This window comes from Dipteris shenzhenensis, chromosome 21, assembly GCF_047967505.1.
Source record: "Dipteris shenzhenensis isolate YYH24624 ecotype China chromosome 21, Dip_SZ_1.0, whole genome shotgun sequence".
Taxonomy (NCBI): domain Eukaryota; kingdom Viridiplantae; phylum Streptophyta; class Polypodiopsida; order Gleicheniales; family Dipteridaceae; genus Dipteris; species Dipteris shenzhenensis.
In genome coordinates, this window is record NC_141616.1 from 22305466 (window position 1) to 22325390 (window position 19925).

Consider the following 19925-nt stretch of genomic DNA (forward strand, 5'->3'; position numbering starts at 1 on the left):
AATGGGTCCCAAACCATGAAGCAATTTCAAGACTTTCCACAGAGACAGTCATAGTATCCTGGAAATCAAGGTCAAAGAAAACAAAGAAGCACATGGGGTATGATGTAGAAGACAAAATAAAATTACCGCAACCAATTATTATGCACATTATAGAGTTCACAAAGATGCTCACCCGGGAGGAAGTAGAAGGAGATAGCGCAAATGAAGAATGCCCATGATAACACCATTCAAATATCGAGAAAGAGTGAAGGTGGTGGTGGTTGTTAGATGAGAGTGAATGAAGATGGCACCCAAGCGACAAGTGACGACAGAAAGGACATTTTAAACAAGCAAATGTTTGGATCGCTCATTTCTGTGATCATGATAGAAAAGGACATTCAAACAAGCAAATGTTTGGATCGGCCATTTGTACTAAACTCATTGTAAAATAAAATTTAATTATTGAAAAGGCCACAGGAGATCCTTTGTACAAAGACTCATCCAGAGCAATATTTGTTGTAAAACTTATGACATGATAATGTAAAATTGCAAGCATAGCTATTGCTATTTTTTGGAGTACAAAAGAGGCTTCCATCATGTCTCATGTGTATATAAACCTTTTAATTTCTTGAATATTCAAGAGTGTTATAGTTTTCTGCATTGAAAGTAAAAAGAGTCTTACAAGTCTCTTATGTATACATTTTCAAAATGTTGTGAATCCTCAATAGCATGGTTTTTCATGGATTTAAACTAATAACTCGGATTTTTTATTTTAAGAATATGATTCTTATAAACAAGAAATACAAATTTAGGATTTAATAGTAGTTTTTATATTATTTGTACAACATTGTAGAGAGATATTTTGAAATGTCTTATGTGAAAATGATAGTGCCAGAAAGTAAACTTTTGATTCTCGAATGACAGTTTCATAAAGTAAACTTTTCAGTTGGGAAGGATTTTAAGGAATAGTCCAAAAGTAGACATATGAGTCCAAAATTAATGAAATAAGTGTTTATGGAAGCAAGAGATCGGCTAGATGAAAGGCTCAAGAATGCAGCTCTTCTAAGCCACAGGTATGGGTGCATGCCTTTCTGTATACCACCTCTATTAAATCTTTGTGTTTAATAGTTTGCACAGTGTGTTTCAAGCTTCATGGCAGTGTTAGGGATCTTTATCTGGCTAACTGGTTATGGCTTTGATTTACTATCTTCAGGCATGGCAATGTTGGCCTCAAGTTAACGACCAATTTGTGTCAATCGTTGGGGATTTTGGTGGTCATGTAATGCCTTTTAAGTTGTGAAATGCATGAGGCACTTACCAGATATACATGAGCACTTTATTATCTAGAAATATTCATGGGTGATCTTATCTTGGAAATACCTTCATCCCAAATGAAACTTAAATGAGAAAAGCATTGGTAAAGTATTGTAATCAATCAATTGCACTTATCCCTAAGAAATGCATGTTCAATGTCTTTATGTAGTGCTTTTGGGACATGTTATCAGCATTTGAGGCATCATAATCAATCCTAAGAAAGTGAAAAGGAGAAGAGGGATTGTTGTTCCACAAAGTATCACTTAGCTACTATAGAGCTTTTTGGGAGGCATGTAGTATTATAGGCATTTTATTGACTATGCATCTTAGAACTTACCATTCACTAGGTTATTGAAAAAGGATAAAGGATTTAAAGGACCAAGATTGATCCTTTAAATAGATTAAGCTTTTGTTAGAAAAGCCTCCATTGACCTTCTTCTATAATTTTTGGTAGTAACAAATTGCTATACCTATCAATTCACGATACACTCTGAGAGTGCTCTCAAAGGAAGCAAGAATGGAAGAGGGAGAGAGAGAAACAGAGAGCCACACAAGTTTTGGTGGGTGTAGAACACCCTAATCTTCTTTTTCATTCATTTATATATGTGTTTGAGTATTGTACATAATTAGGGTAAAGGCACAGTGACCTTTAAACCCCACAACCTCCCACTTAAAGGCCAAAGCAGATGCACATCTCCTTGGTACCCTTCATGTACCTCATGATGCACTTAACTACCTCCCAATGCCTCTTTCCTAGATTAGCCATATATCGGTGTGACGCCAAAAATTGATATTTTTAACTTGGCATTGATATTGTTTTTCTCTATGTTTGATAAGGGTTTGAGTATCAAGTGATAGCCTAGCGGCTCTCACTTATTTCTATTTTCTATGATATTGTATGGGATTGAGAGGATGAGTGGAATGGCTCATTGTAAATACCATAGGTATGAATTATAAATACCTTGGTATGGGGTGAGAGTTATTTGTGTATGGGATATTATGACTTTTTTAGAAAATAGGAAGAGTGAGTCATATAAAGAGGTGGGCTCATGTCCATGTGTTCCAATAATATAAGAGAGGCCACATGCCAAGCGTGTGGAAGGTATGTGGAGGAGTGTGAAGTCAAGAGGAATCCTTCTAGAACTCCTATGTGGAATAAGGAGGATGTGGACATGTGGAAAAGAGAGGGTCCCTATGGGCTCCATGTGAGGAGACTCTTGACTTTCTCAATATCTTAAGAGTCTTGAGCATCTTTTGATGGGACACATGGCAAGAGTAGCCAAAAAGGACATGGATGGTGACATACGTGCTTATGTGATTGATGGGGAAAGGAATCTACAGGCAGCAATTGTAAATGGGTGAAGGAGGGTAACAAAATCTCTAGAAAAGAAGCCCTCCTCTCCCTTGTTCATTAGAATCTCTTCCACCATTGGGCCTTATGTTGCTGTAGATCTAGTCTCCCCAAGCCTCTTCCATGAGCCTTCTCTCCCTCTTGTAGATATTCTCTCATGTAGACTCTTGAGTCCATCTCTCTCTAGTTTATTCTCTCTCTATGAGTAGTCTTGGAGCTTCCGCTCCCTTTTGTATGTATGAAACCTCTTCTTCTCCCTTGTGTTTGTAGTGTTGGAGTGGATTCTCACTCTATTTGTAACAAATGTCACTTCAGGTTCTCTCTCTCTTGAGTGTCTCTTCCCTTTTCTTTCTTTTAAAGCCTTGAAAGTTCTTTCTATTCGGCCGCTCACTGTGCATACATGGTCCACTTGTTTCCCGAGCCACCATGCAAACTTCTTCCCCTCTTCTAGACGAAATCTATGAGGGGTGGATCGTTGATGAAGGTGGAGTCTTGAGGGAGCATCCTGCTCAGGCGAAATTAGCCTGGGTGGAGGGCAGTTTTTATGACAGTTTGACCCCTTGTTAGTATTTTGCTCATAACTTTCTACTCGGTAGTCCGATTATAATGAAATTTATATCAGCGCGAAGCTCTCTTCAAGGCGCATGTTTATATATGATCAGATATTGAATCAGATATTGTTGTAAAAAGTTATGAGTCTCTGTGTCTGACAGTATGTTTTCATGATAGTTTTTACCTCCTTCCAGTAAACTGTCCATATCTCTTCAACCGTCTGTCTGTTTTCAATGAAACTCATATCAACGCGAAGCCCATCTCAAGCTGCATCTCTTTATATACTTGAATCTTTGATATCATGTCTCTACTGAAAGTTATAGGCCTCTGTCTCTAATGACAGTTTGTAGAGTGTTTTGAGCTAAGTGTAAAGGTGTCTATGAAGGAGGTGCAATGTTTCCTCGGAATCTACCCATCCGACCTAATCAGCCCCTTCAAACTCCTCGATATATATCAGTTCATGTCATGTTGAGCCGCAAGATCTTCTTTCAACAACGTATCACTCTTCTCTTTGGCGCAGACCGACTCGCTGAGATTATGGCCTCTGCTCATCCTTTCCTTCTCCCTATGCTTGATTACAACATCACTTGGGATGTTACCATCTTCATTCTCATCTGAGGGAGGAAAGTATGGTGTGGTATCTTGGCATAAAAGCTTCTTTCTAATGTCCCATTATCAATGATAAATATCTTTGGCAATCAGTTCGAAAGCAGCAGGAAGTGAAGAGCTGCGTGAAGTTTATTACCCCCAACTTCATGTCACATCTTTTGGTGGAGACACCGGGTACGTTTGGTATTGGATTCATCCCACCTTACTAAACGGTCTCGGGTGTACTTGATTGCATGTTATGCCTAGAAGAGGCATGTGTTTGTATGAGATAAAGAAGATGCCTGGAAGAACTCCGTTAGAAGAGATTGCAACCCGCCGTTTAAGAGAACTTGAAGATTGTGAAGGTGATGCTCAAGCTATTCGCACAATCACCATGATCATATCCTTTATGTTTGCATTGTTGAATATGTTGGTGAATCGACAATGCCGGCAATAGGCACAATGATAAATTGGGGATTGATCCATGCACTGGCAGCTTGGTGTGAAGAAGAGTTGAGTCTTTGGGTAGTTTTTGACTATAACAGTGGAGTGGTGATTCTTAATGCTTTCGACTTCTTTTGCTATGCAAATGATGAAGATTACAATATCTTGAAGCTTTTATGTGCACTTCCTATTGTGAGAAGGGTGATTCTAGAATGCATGTATACACAATGTTTTCATGGTGCTGGTTGGTCACTTATTTTTGAAGATTTTGTTGAGGATCACATTGTGGAGGGTTTTCAATAAGTGGTTATGCATAATAAGTTGGTCTTGGTATACTAAGGCTCTGTGGGATCTTGTTAAGATCTTGTTTGGGATATTATTTGGATCTTGGTGTTTCCTTTTTGTGTTTCATCATGGTGAAGATTCCAGTGTTTCGAGGGACCCAAGGGGAAGACCCGGAGTCTTATCTTCGGGATTTTGTTCGAGGATGCCAGCTTTCTGGATGGTCCATGAAGGATCGGGCAGAGATTTTGCTTGATTTTCTTGAAGGTGTAGCCTTGAGTTGGCATGAGACCTTGCCAGACTCTACCAAGGAGGACTGGGACCAAGTGGTGGCAGCAATGAAGCAGAGATTTGGGGGAGTGGAGTCACCAAATGCTATGATGTTGCAGTTGGACCGGTTCTATCAAGGAGAGGGTGAGTTGGTCTCTGCGTTGGCAATCCGATATGAAACTTTATGGACAAAGTATGAAAGGGCAGCTTTGCGAGCTGTGGCATCTGCATCATCGGCCCCTCAAAGTCTCTCAGGGATGGAGCACTTAAAGATGAGCAAATTTGTTATGGCTTTGGAGCCTCGTCTTTGCTCAAAGGTAATGAGTAAAGATCCAACAACATACGTGGAGGCACTTCGCATTGCGACCAAGAAAGAAGCTTCTCTAAAGATCGAATCCTCTTTTGTGTCTTCAACAGCTTCAACTTCTAAGGTGGAGGTAATGGGCACTCCTCAGGTACCAAAATCCTTTGAGTTAGATCATAATATCTCCCAATTGATGGCAGAGTTTGCTGATTTGAAATTGCATTTGGTTAATGCACGACAACCTAGAGCACCAAAGAGTGAAGATAGGCCTCGAGATAGGAGTGGGGTCACTTGCTATGAATGTAATGAAAAAGGTCACTATCACCCCAAGTGTCCTAGATTGAGAAAGAAAGAAGAAAAACAAGTATCCTTGTTAGAAGCTTCTTCAGGGGATGAGGAAAGAGAGGTAATGATGGCTAAACGGGGGCGTGGTAAACCAAAAGAAGAAGAAGAAAGCAAGGAAGAAGTAGATGAGGAACATCAGGAAGAGGAACACCGTAGTAAGAAAAAGAAGGCATCTAGAAGGAGAATTAGCCAGTCATACTTTCCTTTAGGACAAGGAATTGGAAGCTATGACTTGTTGTCCGACCTTAAAGAAAAGGAAGCTCATATCACCTTTGGTCAATTACTTACTTTGTCTCCAAAACTATGGAAGGAATGGGGAAAACTAGCAAGCACAAGGGTGTCAAAGAAGAAAAAGAAGAAAAGTGCCAATCCTGTTGTTCAAAAGGTAGATATAGATGTTGGTGATGATGTACCTGTGGTTGATGTGATCATTGATGGTCAAGTGATTTCTAATGTGTACATTGATGGAGGTGCATCGATTAATGTCATGAGTGAGAAGACCATGATTGATGCTAATTTAAAATACTCTAGTACTACCTCTCCTTATCGCATCAAATTGGCTGACAACACTAGGGTTAAGACCTTGGGAGTTGTGAAGAATCTAGAAGTGGATGTATGTGGAATTTCTGTGCTGACTACTTTTCAGGTGATCCCTACCAAGCCAGATGCACGTGCCTATCCATTGATCTTGGGAAGGCCTTGGCTACGCAAGGTGAAGGCTGTTCAAAAGTGGGATACTGGAGAATTGATTTTGCAGGGAAATGATAAGAAGGTGCGCTACGACATCAGAAGCCGCAAAAAGGAAGTTGTCAAGGAGGAGTCTTCAACATCAGAGAGTTCAAGCTCTGACTTAACCCATGAAGAAGAAGAGACAGGGTGTAGTTCCGAGGAGTCCAACTCAGAGGGTGAGGTGGAAGGAGTGGCCTTTGGTCTTTGTCTTGGTGCTGATCGGGATGAGTCAGGAAGGAACAAGGTGGTGGTGCAAGAAGATCCTATAGAGACACTTCATGTGGAGGATGTGGAGCACATTAAACGATGCCAACGCAATGAAGAGCTTCTTGGTGATTCTCTATCAGGTAGTGAGAAGCTCTAGTACTTAGATATGCTAGATGATTTTCCATGTCTCTTTGCAACAAGCTATTCACAGGTTCGGCCAGTCTCTCTTGTGGAGCACAAGATTGAGTTGAAGCCAGAAAGCAAGCCAGTTATGCAACGCTTAAGGCGATTGGGGGTGATCCAAGCTGAGGCACTAAAGAAAGAGGTAACACAACTACTTGAGGTGGGATTCATCTTTCCTGTTGATGATTCAAAATGGATATCTCCTATAGTTGTCACACCAAAGAAAGGAAATAAGTGGCGAGTTTGTGTGGACTTTCGTCCTTTGAATGCATGCACTAAGAGGGATCATTTTCCTTTGCCATTCCAAGATGAAATACTAGACCAAGTAGCAGGGCATGAGATGTATTCTGTATGTGATGGGTATTCTGGGTACTTTCAAATTCGTATTCGGGAGGAAGATCAAAAGAAAACATCATTTGTCACACCTTGGGGAGTTTTTGCTTACAAAGTGATGCCTTTTGGGTTGACTAATGCACCAGCTACATTTCAAAGGTTCATGAGTCAAGTCCTAGAGCCTTACTTGGGAAAGTTCATACGGGTGTTTTTGGATGATTTTTGCATTTATTCTCGGTGATAGATCACATGGAGAAGTTAAAGATGGCCTTAGCTAGGATTGATGAAGCAAAAGGGTGTCTAAATCCTAGCAAGTGTCATTTGGCTCAAACAAAAGTAGTCTTGTTGGGGCATATTGTGTCTCAAGAAGGCCTGCAAATGGATCCTGACAAGCAATCATGGCATTGCCAAGTCCTGAGAGTGTCACTGGTGTTCACAGAATTCTAGGAAAGAGCAAGTATTATCAACGCTTTTGTGATGATTTCACAGAGATAGTGCATCCCATGAACTTGTTGACAAGAAAAGGAGTTTCTTTCCAATGGGGTATGGAGCAACAAGAGTCTTTCCAGCAACTTAAGGAGGCCATGAGTAAGGGCCCAATATTGAAGCCCCCGGATTGGTCTCAAGACTTTTATGTAAATCCCAGTGTATCTTTGCATTCAGTTGGTGTTGTATTGCTACAAAAAGGAGAGGCAGGTAGAATGTAACCCATCTATTATGCCAGCCGACAGCTTACAGATGTGGAAACAAGGTATGAAGAAATGGAGCAGCAAGCTCTCTCTTTGGTGTTTTCCGTCAGAAAGTTTCGCTCCTATTTATTACCTCGACCATTTTTCTTCCTTACCTCTCAGTCTGTATTAGCATATCTAGTTCGCAAGCCTAATCCTGGGGGGAGATTTGCAAAATGGTTGTCAGAGCTTCAAGAGTTCTCTTTTTCTTTTGTCACTGAAAATACCACTAGGTCCACTATGGTAGATTTGCTTACAAGGCGGGAGGATCTAGGAGAAGAAAAGAAATGTAAGGAGAACATTAAAGATGAAAGGGATACACCACCAACAGCTTTTGTTTTGTATTTTGATGGGGCTTTTAGTCCTTCATGCCAACAAGGAGCCGGGGGGATAGTCTTGATGAATCATGAAGGTCAAGAGGTATGGGCAAGAGGACAAGAGCTTCCAGGTATCACAACTAACAATGCAGCTGAGTATAATGCTTTGATTCTTGGTTTGGAGGGTTGTCTTCAAAGTCAAGTTAAAGAATTGGAAGTAAGAGGAGATTCTCAGCTTATTATAAAGCAAATGCAAGGGCATTACCAGACAAGAAGTCCTCATTTGAAGGAGCTTAATCAAAAGGCTATGGCACTATGTAGTCAGTTTGATTTTTGCAAGTTTGTTCATATAAACAGAAAAGAAAATCAAAGGGCAGATGAGTTAGCTACTCAAGCCATTGTAGTACCAGACCAGGGGGTGGTTTCTTGGATGGCCAAAACTACAAGATGTTCAGCAATATGTGGAAGAAGTCATGTTTCCTCGAGGGTTAACTCCACAACAGAAGTAGAGATTGGTTACTTTTGGCCATGCCTCCATAAGGATGTATATGAATGTCACAAATGGAACCTATCAGCTTGAGGATGTTGATGGCATGGTGATACCCGGACGCACCAATGAGTACCACCTTAAATTCTTCTATGCTCGACCACCTTGAGGGCCAGCAGACCCTCTCTGTACTAGAGAGGATCTGCTGGGGGGAGGAAAGATGTGACGCCAAAAATTGATATTTTTAACTTGGCATTGATATTGTTTTTCTCTATGTTTGATAAGGGTTTGAGTATCAAGTGATAGCCTAGCGGCTCTCACTTATTTCTATTTTCTATGATATTGTATGGGATTGAGAGGATGAGTGGAATGGCTCATTGTAAATACCATAGGTATGAATTATAAATACCTTGGTATGGGGTGAGAGTTATTTGTGTATGGGATATTATGACTTTTTTAGAAAATAGGAAGAGTGAGTCATATAAAGAGGTGGGCTCATGTCCATGTGTTCCAATAATATAAGAGAGGCCACATGCCAAGCGTGTGGAAGGCATGTGGAGGAGTGTGAAGTCAAGAGGAATCCTTCTAGAACTCCTATGTGGAATAAGGAGGATGTGGACATGTGGAAAAGAGAGGGTCCCTATGGGCTCCATGTGAGGAGACTCTTGACTTTCTCAATATTTTAAGAGTCTTGAGCATCTTTTGATGGGACACATGGCAAGAGTAGCCAAAAAGGACATGGATGGTGACATACGTGCTTATGTGATTGATGGGGAAAGGAATCTACAAGTAGCAATTGTAAATGGGTGAAGGAGGGTAACAAAATCTCTATAAAAGGAGCCCTCCTCTCCCTTGTTCATCAGAATCTCTTCCACCATTGGGCCTTATGTTGCTGTAGTTCTAGTCTCCCCAAGCCTCTTCCATGAGCCTTCTCTCCCTCTTGTAGATATTCTCTCATGTAGACTCTTGAGTCCATCTCTCTCTAGTTTATTCTCTCTCTATGAGTAGTCTTGGAGCTTTCGCTCCCTCTTGTATGTATGAAACCTCTTCTTCTCCCTTGTGTTTGTAGTGCTGGAGTGGATTCTCACTCTATTTGTAACAAATGTCACTTCAGGTTCTCTCTCTCTTGAGTGTCTCTTCCCTTTTCTTTCTTTTAAAGCCTTGAAAGTTCTTTCTATTCGGCCGCTCACTGTGCATACATGGTCCACTTGTTTCCCGAGCCACCATGCAAACTTCTTCCCCTCTTCTAGGCGAAATCTATGAGGGGTGGATCGTTGATGAAGGTGGAGTCTTGAGGGAGCATCCTGCTCAGGCGAAATTAGCCTAGGTGGAGGGCAGTTTTTATGACAGTTTGACCCCCTGTTAGTATTTTGCTCATAACTTTCTGCTCGGGTAGTCCGATTATAATGAAATTTATATCAGCATGAAGCTCTCTTCAAGGCGCATGCTTATATGTGATCAGATCTTGAATCAGATACTGTTGTAAAAAGTTATGAGTCTCTGTGTCTGACAGTATGTTTTCATGATAGTTTCTACCCCCTTCCAGTAAACTGTCCATATCTCTTCAACCGTCTGTCTGTTTTCAATGAAACTTATATCAGCGCGAAGCCCATCTCAATCCGCATCTCTTTATATACTTGAATCTTTGATATCATGTCTCTACCGAAAGTTATAGGCCTCTGTGTCTAATGACAGTTTGTAGAGTGTTTTGAGCTAAGTGTAAAGGTGTCTATGAAGGAGGTGCAATGTTTCCTCGGAATCTACCCATCCGACCTAATCAACCCCTTCAAACTCCTCGATATATATCAGTTCATGTCATGTTGAGCCACAAGATCTTCTTTCAACAATGTATCACTCTTCTCTTTGGCGCAGACCGGCTCGCTGAGATTATGGCCTCTGCTGATCCTTTCCTTCTCCCTATGCTTGATTACAACATCACTTGGGATGTTACCATCTTCATTCTCATCTGAGGGAGGAAAGTATGGTGTGGTATCTTGGCATAAAAGCTTCTTTCTAATGTCCCATTCTCAATGATAAATATCTTTGGCAGTCAGTTCGAAAGCAGCAGGAAGTGAAGAGGTGCGTGAAGTTTATTACCCCCAACTTCATGTCACACCGGCTAACAACTCCCACTGCAAATGCAATGTCTGGTCTAGTAGCTATCATAGCATACATAAGACTCCCAACTGCTGATGCATAAGGAACATTGGCCATCATGGCCCTTTCCTCATCTGATTTGGGACTATCTGTATGACTCAGTTTCATATATGGAGGCAATGGAGTACTCACTGCCTTCCCCCCCTCCATATTGAAACGCTACAATACTTTTGTAACATACTCTTTTTGTGAAAGCCAAAAGAATTTCCTACTACGATCACACGTGATGCGCATACTAAGAATTTGACTTGCAAATCCTAAATCCTTCATATCAAAGGCCTCATGCAACTTGGCCTTTAATGCATTTAGCTCATAAGTATTCTTGCTAGCCAATAGCATATCATCCAAATATAGTGCCAAGATTATCAGGCTATCATCCTTAGCCCTTTTAGTGTAGAGACAATGATCAATTTCACTCCTTCTAAAACCCTGGGACTGAATGAAAGCATCAAACTTTTGATACCATTCTCTAGGCGCTTGCTTAAGATCATAGAGACTCTTCTTTAGCTTGTGTGACTAAATGCACTTTGCCCTTTTCTTCAAAGCCTTCTGGCTACACCATGTAAATTTCCTCATGCAAATCCCCATGCAAGAAAGCTGTCTTGACATCTATCTGCATAAGCTCCATATCCTCTGATGCCACTAGTCCAAGCATGCATCTAAGTGTGGTCATCTTCACGACCGGAGAGAATATCTCATCAAAGTCCACACCCTTCTCTTTCTTGAACCCTTTAGCGACCAAACGGGCCTTGTACCTAGGCGTACCATCACCTGTGACCTTCATTTTGTAGACCCATTTACATGGCAATGCTTTCTTTCCATGTGGCAAAGAAACCAAGTCCCAAGTCTTATTCTTCATAAGTGAACTCATCTCTGATTGCATAGGATACTCCCACTTGCATTGATCCTCGTGCATCATAGCCTCTCTGTAGCAAGAAGGCTCCCTGCAATCAGTAAGCATCACATAGCCTACCCCTAGAACAAACTTATCAAGCGGTCTAGACACTCTAGATGATCTTCTCAAGGGCATTTTAGCTTACTGTCCCACCTGCATATCAGCCACATTTGGCTCATCATTTCCACCAATAGATGATCCATCATCCACCCTTGATTGTATACATGTGGGAGTACTTGGTGGTACCATTTCTTGCACATTTGGTGCATGGATAGCTTGCTATCTATCAACATATGCAGGTGGATTCACATCCTAGAAAGTGATTCTCCTCATTTCCACATCCCTCATGGGTGCCTTATGCATCTTCTTCTTATTGAAGACTACATCATGGCTGCGTATGATCTTCTTTGCTTTTGGATCCCAGAGACGATAGCCCATCTCTCCACCTTCACCATAACCCAGAAAGATGCATTTCCTAGACTTTGGATCTAGCTTCTTTTGAAGCTCTTTTGGCACATGTGCATATGCCTCACACCCAAATATACACAAATGAGAGTAAGAGGGCTTCTTGCCACTCCATGCCTCTTCAGGAATACCACCATCCAAACTCTTACTAGGTGATCTATTGATCACATGCACTGCAGTCTTCATTGCCTCAGCCCAAAAACCACCAGAAAGACTTACATTGGAAAGCATGCATTGCAACCTTTCTTGAATGGTACGGTTCATCTTTTCTGCAACTGGATTTTGCTCTGGAGTATGAGGGGATGTGAGCTCCCTCTTAATCCCATGTGTATCACAGAAATGCCGAAAGTCATGAGAGAGATACTCTCCACCATTGTCAGTCCGTAGGCATTTAAGCGTTCTACCTGACTGATTCTCAACCAAGGCCATCCATTTCTGAAATACCTGGAACACATCACTCTTCTGAGCTATAGCATAAGCCCACACTTTCCTAGTTGCATCATCAATGAATGTCACATAGTATTCAGCCCCATCTAATGACCGTGTAGGCATGGGACCACATACGTCTGAATGCAACAAATCAAGTTTTTCAAACTCTTTCTTTCCCCTTCTTTTATGGGCCGATTTAGTTTGCTTCCCATAGAGACAGTGCTCACAAACTTTAAAATCAGAGAAACTCAAATGCGGTGCGGTACATAACCCAAATGGCATAAGAGTTTCATTCCATGCTAGCTCATGTGCCCCAACCTGCAATGCCACAAAGAAGTGCTTGGCTGCTCGGTTATTGCAACAACATGATCAAATACCCCTGATACATGTAAGGGATACAAAGTCCCACACTTGGCACCCCTGGCCAAAAGCATAGAGCCCTTTTGAATTTTCCAACTCTGAAAGCCAAAAGTGGTGTGAAAACTAGCATCATCTAGCTGACCCACTGAAATAAGACTCTTGGTCAACTTAGGCACATGTCTCACATGTTTCGAAATAAATGCAGACCCATTTGCAAAAGAAAACTTTATGTCACCTACTCCCACTATGTCACATGCATAGTCATTTCCCAGATGCACACAATCTGTCTTTCCACTGTCATAAGTGGAGAACCATTCCTTATGGGGAGTAACATGGAATGAAGCACTAGAATCCAAAATCAAATCCTAGGAATATGCATCATCTGAAGTGGTAAGCAACTCTGCAGATAAACTAGACATGAAGAGAATGTCATTGTCACTATCATGTGTGACTACATTGATCTCCTCGATCTTCACTTTTCCTTTGTCCTCCCTTGGACTCTCTTCCTTTTGATTTGCACCCCAATTTGCATTCTTTTTCTTATCCTTTTGCTCTCTTTTCACCTTGTAGCAATCCTTTTTCATATGGCCCTTCTTGCCACAGTGGTAACACTCAATGTTTCGTGCCCTGGATTTGCTACGAGACTTCCCTCTTTCTTGGGACTTCCCCCTGAACTGTGATCTACCCCTTTGCACATTTAAGGCTGCATCCTACTTGTTTCCATCCATAGACTTCCTTCTAATCTCCTCAGCCAACAAGCTACCCACAACATCATCAAATTTTAGTACTCCACCAGGTGCAGAGTTACTAATAGCTGTATGGAAGGTATCCCATGAGGATGGCAATGAACATAAGAGAAATATTGCCTTAGTCTCTGCATCAAAATTCATCTTCTGAGCCTGAAGCTGGCTGAAAATAATATTGAATTCATTCAAGTGAGAAGCAATGGAGACCCCTTCCTTCATCTGCAGCTCAATCTCTTCATGAGGTAAACTTTATTAGAGGCAATTTCCTTTTCATAAGTGGCACACAGTTTCTTCCACAAATCTTCCATAGTCTGCTCATTTACTATTGTGAAATAAACTGACTCTGCAAGATGAAGTCTAATAGTAGATTTTGCTAATGCATCCAACTCATTCCAATCATCCTCAGACATATTTGCAGGCTTAGTTTCAATCCCTGCCAAGGGTTTAATCTCCTTCTTTTGAACAAGCACATCCCTTATTTGTTCTCTCCACAAAGAAAAGTTTGTCCCATCAAACTTTTTAATGCTGAAAAACTCCTTTTCAGACATGGAAGAGGATACCATGATGCAAATAAAGCAAAATCCCAAATGCTAGTGCCTATAAGAGAGAATCACACCAAATACCAGGTGCACCCAAATGTGTATGCCACAATAGAGTGAAATATCACCAAAACTCAAAGCTCAAAGCATCAAAAGATGCATCTGACTCATGTGCATATAATATGCATCCATATGAGCAAATCTGGCCCAAAAGAAAATGCCAACTGCAATGGCAATCTAAAATGCCAATAAGTGCCAAATGACTCAAGCATAAACACCGTCCACTGGCATATGCATCAATAATATCTCATCCAAGAGAGCATAGCACTATCAGTGCATCAGTTGCAATGTGTCAAAGCTGTCCCTTAGCATAAAATAGCATCCATGTGCAAAGCGTCCATAAAAATAGCATCCCACAAGGCAATTTGGGCCTATCAGTGCATCTAATAAGGACCACAATCATCCAAATGGCCCTCGGAGGGGTCACTATGTATAAACACTCTATATCACGTGCGTTCAAGGCATATTTCTAAAATCCCTTATCTGTAAATTTTTCATTAATAAAATGTACCCTTTTTCTATACAAATCTGTTAATTTTTTTTAAAAATTATTTTAAATACTCCCTTATGTAAATTAACTTTTGTTAAATTTAGATATTAAAAACATCCTTTTGTTGAACTCACGTGATAGGGTTACATATAATGAGTGACCCCCCCGAGAAATGGCCTATAAATCATCCACTATACAACCCAATGCACACCATGAATGAGCACACACTGCTCAAACTGTAACTAGAGTGATCTGCATAAGGTATGCTCAAGAAATCATGGTCCTACAGTAATGACCGCTATTGAAAATAGAACCTGAGATGCCTCAAAACATGGGTGCCATTGCATAATCGGACTCAACAAGAAAATCTTCAAATATCTCTCTTCTAGTGGAACTCCAAAATCCCAACCGATGAGTGAAAAATGGGAGTCAACACTTATCCATTGCCATGTGGCATCATCCACTTACATCAACATTAACACTCCTCCCTTTTGATAAGTTGGGGATAGATTGCATGGGGCCTATTCCCCCTACCCCTTCATGAGGAAAGAGGTACATACATCCTAGTAGAAACCAACTCTTATACAAAATGATAAAAAATAGTGCCACTTCTAAGAATGATGCAACCATAAGGTCCATGTTATTCACAATTGCATAGTGTCTCTATTTGGGACACCCAAAGAAAATGTCACCAATTGAGGAACTCATTTTATGAATGAGTTGATTAAAGGAAGGGTCTAGAAACTCTTAGTTGTGCATCATCCAATTACATCATACAATTTAAAGGCCACTGGCTAGGTCAAGAGTACCAAAAACATCCTAGAGGTGCCATCGTCCAAAACACAGCTAACACCAGAGGTGCCAAGTTTGGGAACCAAAAATCCCATAGGCAATGTGGATGTACAATTTAAAATATAGGAAAGGCATAGGTTATACTCCATATTTCCTAGTGTATGGCATTGAATGGATACTGCCCATCAAATTTAATATTCCAATTCTTTTCAAGCAACACTAGAACATAACTTAAGAGAACTAGAGGTGACCAAACAAACACTTTTCTAGATCTATTTGCTACATGAACATAGGGTAGAGCCTATGTACATGCTTTCCTAAGGAAAAAACTATAGAAATGTTACTATGATAAATGGACCCTAGATTTCAAATCAAAGAAGATTACTTAGTTATATTTTTTAATTCTAGGAATAGGGAAATTTTCACTTATTTGAAATCAAATAAGATGACACTAGCTATTCCTAGGGAAGTTCCAACTTATGGTAGAGACCTATGAGAATCGTTAATGTAGGTTGAAAGAGCATGGACCACTTAACAAGACTCTGAAGGAAGTGGTTTTTGTCCCAAACAAACTTTGATAAGATCAAGCCCTTTGTACTAGGTCAAGACAAGGACCACATACATAGGCATTTGAATAGATGCAGCTCAGATCTCTCTGTCATACATACAAGCTCTCTCTTAGATGTGATCTATCTCTCAGATCTATTTGTTCTTTGTGCACATCCACTTCACACTGTTCCATGTCCACACAATGTTTCTCTCCAAGACCTCTCCACTGCGAATCGGTGTGCATGGTAGCATCCATCATTAGTAGCATTCTCTTGGGACAGCATCAAAATGAGAGGTTTGCACCTTTCTATTCAACTCGCACTCATTTCTAGCTCTACAAATTTGGATAGTTCATTTTGTACAACTTTTCATTATTTCCTTGTGTAGTGAAACTCCATGCCAGAGACTTGAGCTTTGAAGGCATTTTTGTAGAAAACACTAAAAATGTAGGCATGCAAAATATGTGGTAACAGAGTGTTCACCAATCGACAAGTGACGATAGTTTCTTGGAATCATTGTTTGTATTTGGCTCTTTCTAACATAGCAGTGCGCGTTTTATGCCAGATGAATTTGGGCACAACTAAAAGCACCTAAAAGCTTCTAATTGTAGGCACAAAGATTGCAAAAATTAAGAGAATTGTGGCTTAGTATACTGCAAAAATTATGAGAGTGTGATGAGTCCATCAACAAGATTATTGAGAACCTCAAGTTGGATGTGGCTTGGCTTGTGCTCATCTAAAGATATTAGACCATGTGATTCAAAATTGCTACACTTCAGGCTACTTTACTGTTTTGCTTTTCTAGTTCTCTTGGAAGACTACCTTGTATGGCCTATGTATTGAATGTTATGACCATTCAGGAATTATAAGTACAAATACCATCATTCCTCTACAAAAGAAAAAAGGACTACTCCTCACTATTGCAACTATACAATCATGGAGAGCTTGTTTCCACTTTGGCTATTTTCAATGCAAAAATGCATATCGAGATGAACCAACCTATGCACTGTGTGTCAATCTGGTGGCTCACTGGAATGTGGTACATGCAAACAAGCTCTTATCAAGGAGTATGAGGTAAAGAGAAAGCGCAAATACTAACTTAAGGTGAGGCTACAAGAAAACTCCATGGACTTGAATGTTGTAAAGCACCAGAAGATTTCTCTTGATGTTGTGAGGTACACAAGGTCTACATGAGGAGGCAAGGTTGAAATTACCAAGACTATTATTGAGCACCTAGTATTTCGAGAGCTGCAATGTATTTGGAGATGATTTCATCAGCTACATTGATTATTTGACTGGAAGCTACCACTTGTTGCCACTAAGTGAGGTAATAATTTTAGTGGAAGCTACCACTTAATGCCACTAAGCGAGGCAATTATTTGAGTGGAAGCTACTACTTTCTGACACTGAGTGAGAGCAACCATAACTCAGAAAGACAATTTAGCTAGTAACCAGGAACAAATTTAGTTTTGAAGTATGGTGACCAAAGGGTTTATCTATACATCTCCAAAGGTGACCAGATTAAACATCATTGGATGGAGCACATTGCACTCAAGATTCAATGCTTAGTAAAAAATGTAACTTAGGAGAAGCTTTCATTAGCTACATCGATTGAGTACGTGTTGTCACTCAATATGTGGCACTTAATTCAAGTCACAGATATTCAATTTGCATGATAGAACAATAGCTACTTGTGTGCTTGTTGGTGGCATTAGCATAGTGGTACTTCCCTATTTGCAACTACTTGCCACTAATAGAACAATGGTAGGTATTCTTTTGCCACTAGTACATACAAAAACAAGAGAAGTATCCCTTTTGTCCTTTTTCTTGTTATAGGCAAACTTGAAACTCCCTATCTATTACGCTTTCCAATAACTTTAATGAGTACTAGTAAACTTATATGTTTAACGAGTACTAACAAACTAATATGTTTAATGTAGGTGGAGTTATTTCTTGCCTTCAAGTAGAGCCACCCCAGAGGTACAGATTTACCAAAGGGCCTTTGAGAAGTGAAGCCTTACTTTGTGTGCAAGCTTAAGGATCAGTACACTTATTGTTGCTACATCACACATGTGTAGATGTCTTTTTTTAAGGATGCTGTAAACCACTTATGACAGGTCTCTTTTGGTGTGCATGGATTAGAGTGCAATTGCAGATGTGAAATTTGTGGTTCAGGTGATAGTTGCGACGCAGGCATGAAAACTTTCGTAGGCATAACTGTGCTTTAGGAATCTATCCTTTTCTTGAAAGAAATCTGTGCCAGCTACCATGCCCTTAAGTGCTTGATGGGACAATGCTCTTCATGTGGAGCAGGAAAAATGGCATGTTGCCCAAGGGAGGAATCATTTATTGCATGTACAGTGTCTATAAAGATATTTGAGGATGTCCAAGTTGGAACCACAATTGATGGGAAAAAGAAAAAAAGGAAAGTTCTTTCATTCAAAGAGATGCAATGCAGGGAGATTTTGGTAATGTTTAAGGCCCACTTGAACAAGTTTATAAAGCATAACTTTGTCTATAAATGGCAGGCAAATCAATTCAAGGAGTGTCTTGTTTGCTTCCCCAAAGAGCTGGTAGTATCTGTCGTGGATTTTGCAAAAAACTACACTTTTAAGAGCAAAAAATATCCAATCCATGCATTGGCACTCCAACCAACTTACAATCTTTGTCCAAATTATGTATGTCAGTATTGTAGGCATCGTCCACAAATACTATCACTTTTATATATCCAATGATGCGATGCATGACACTCTTTTTGTTCATCATTGCTTTAAGCCCCATTATAAATGGCTGAAAGATCAAGGCATTCAGGTCAATGAACATTGGGTTTGGTTAGATGGAGCAGCCTCACAGTTCAAATCAAAGAGGCCGTTTTACTTTGTTGCTTGATATGGCACAATGACATGAATGAAAATGACATATAAGATTTTTGGTTCATGACATGGAAAGGGTGAACACGATGGTGCATGAGCTGTTCTTAAAAGGCATCTTACTCATAAGCAGCTAATGCCAAATGGTGCAAATCTCCAATGTGCAAAGGAAGAGGTGTTATTTCTAAGAGAGACATTGTCTGAAGGGGCTGATGCCAGATACCCCTCAAAGGCTTGACCCATTATCCGAGTGTTTTGGGAAATCAAGGAAGGTGATGTCAATAGAATCATGAATTGGGATTCTAAAGCTGTGCCTAATTTGCATGAGTTGCATTTTGTGTCAAGCTATTCTTTAACAAATGGAACAGCTTTAAGGTGCATGCAATTTTTTTGTTTTTGTAGTGCCTGCATGTAGGGCAAATGGAGGAGGTGTTCCAATACATCACACTTGCTCTTTTGGGAGTATGTTACCCTACAAATCTTAGAGAATATCATTGAAGATGAGGACAAAATTGATGATCCTGCATTTGAAGGACACCATGCCTTGAGTGATGCACTTTGTGTTGGTGATAATTTTGCTATTATAGCTCCTCCTGACAATGATGAGCTTGTGGATTTCTATATTCTAAATTGCACATAGGGGAAGGAAAAGATAGAGGTTCCACTTAAAGGTGCATGGGGGAATATTTGTGGTCTAGGCTTATTTGTGATCAGGGGATTTCGGTACAAGCAAACTCAAGGAAATCCATACGAGTTGGAGCCTCAAGTCTTCATCGAGTCCCACCTTGTCAGAGTTATCAAGTTTCCAATGGAGCGGGAAGGATGTGTGAGAACATATGTATTGTCCTCTAAGGTGTATGAAGTTGTTTATAACAACATTCCGTTTGATATGTAGAACAAGCATCATGTAATACAATGCTATCACATAATCCGAGAAGTTAGTGGAGATAAAAAATAGGAACAAGTGTAAGCTACCGCTTGCTTGATAAATTCCATTAAATGAAATACATTCTCTTGTTTGTTTTGAATGGTTCTTTTCATGACATTGATCTCATTTGCAAGACATGAAAATGAGGCACAAGTTAATGCAAAATAGGTTTACACATTTGTGATGACTAGACATCCACATTTAGGTGCATGGAGTCAAGGTGCCTCATACTA

The 19925-nt window shown here is 40.3% G+C and overlaps 1 pseudogene; it reads left to right on the forward strand.

Annotated features, from left to right (window-relative positions):
• Nucleotides 1–993: 993 nt before the first annotated feature.
• LOC147888633 (uncharacterized) lies at nt 994–18783 on the forward strand (annotated as a pseudogene).
• Nucleotides 18784–19925: the final 1142 nt, after the last annotated feature.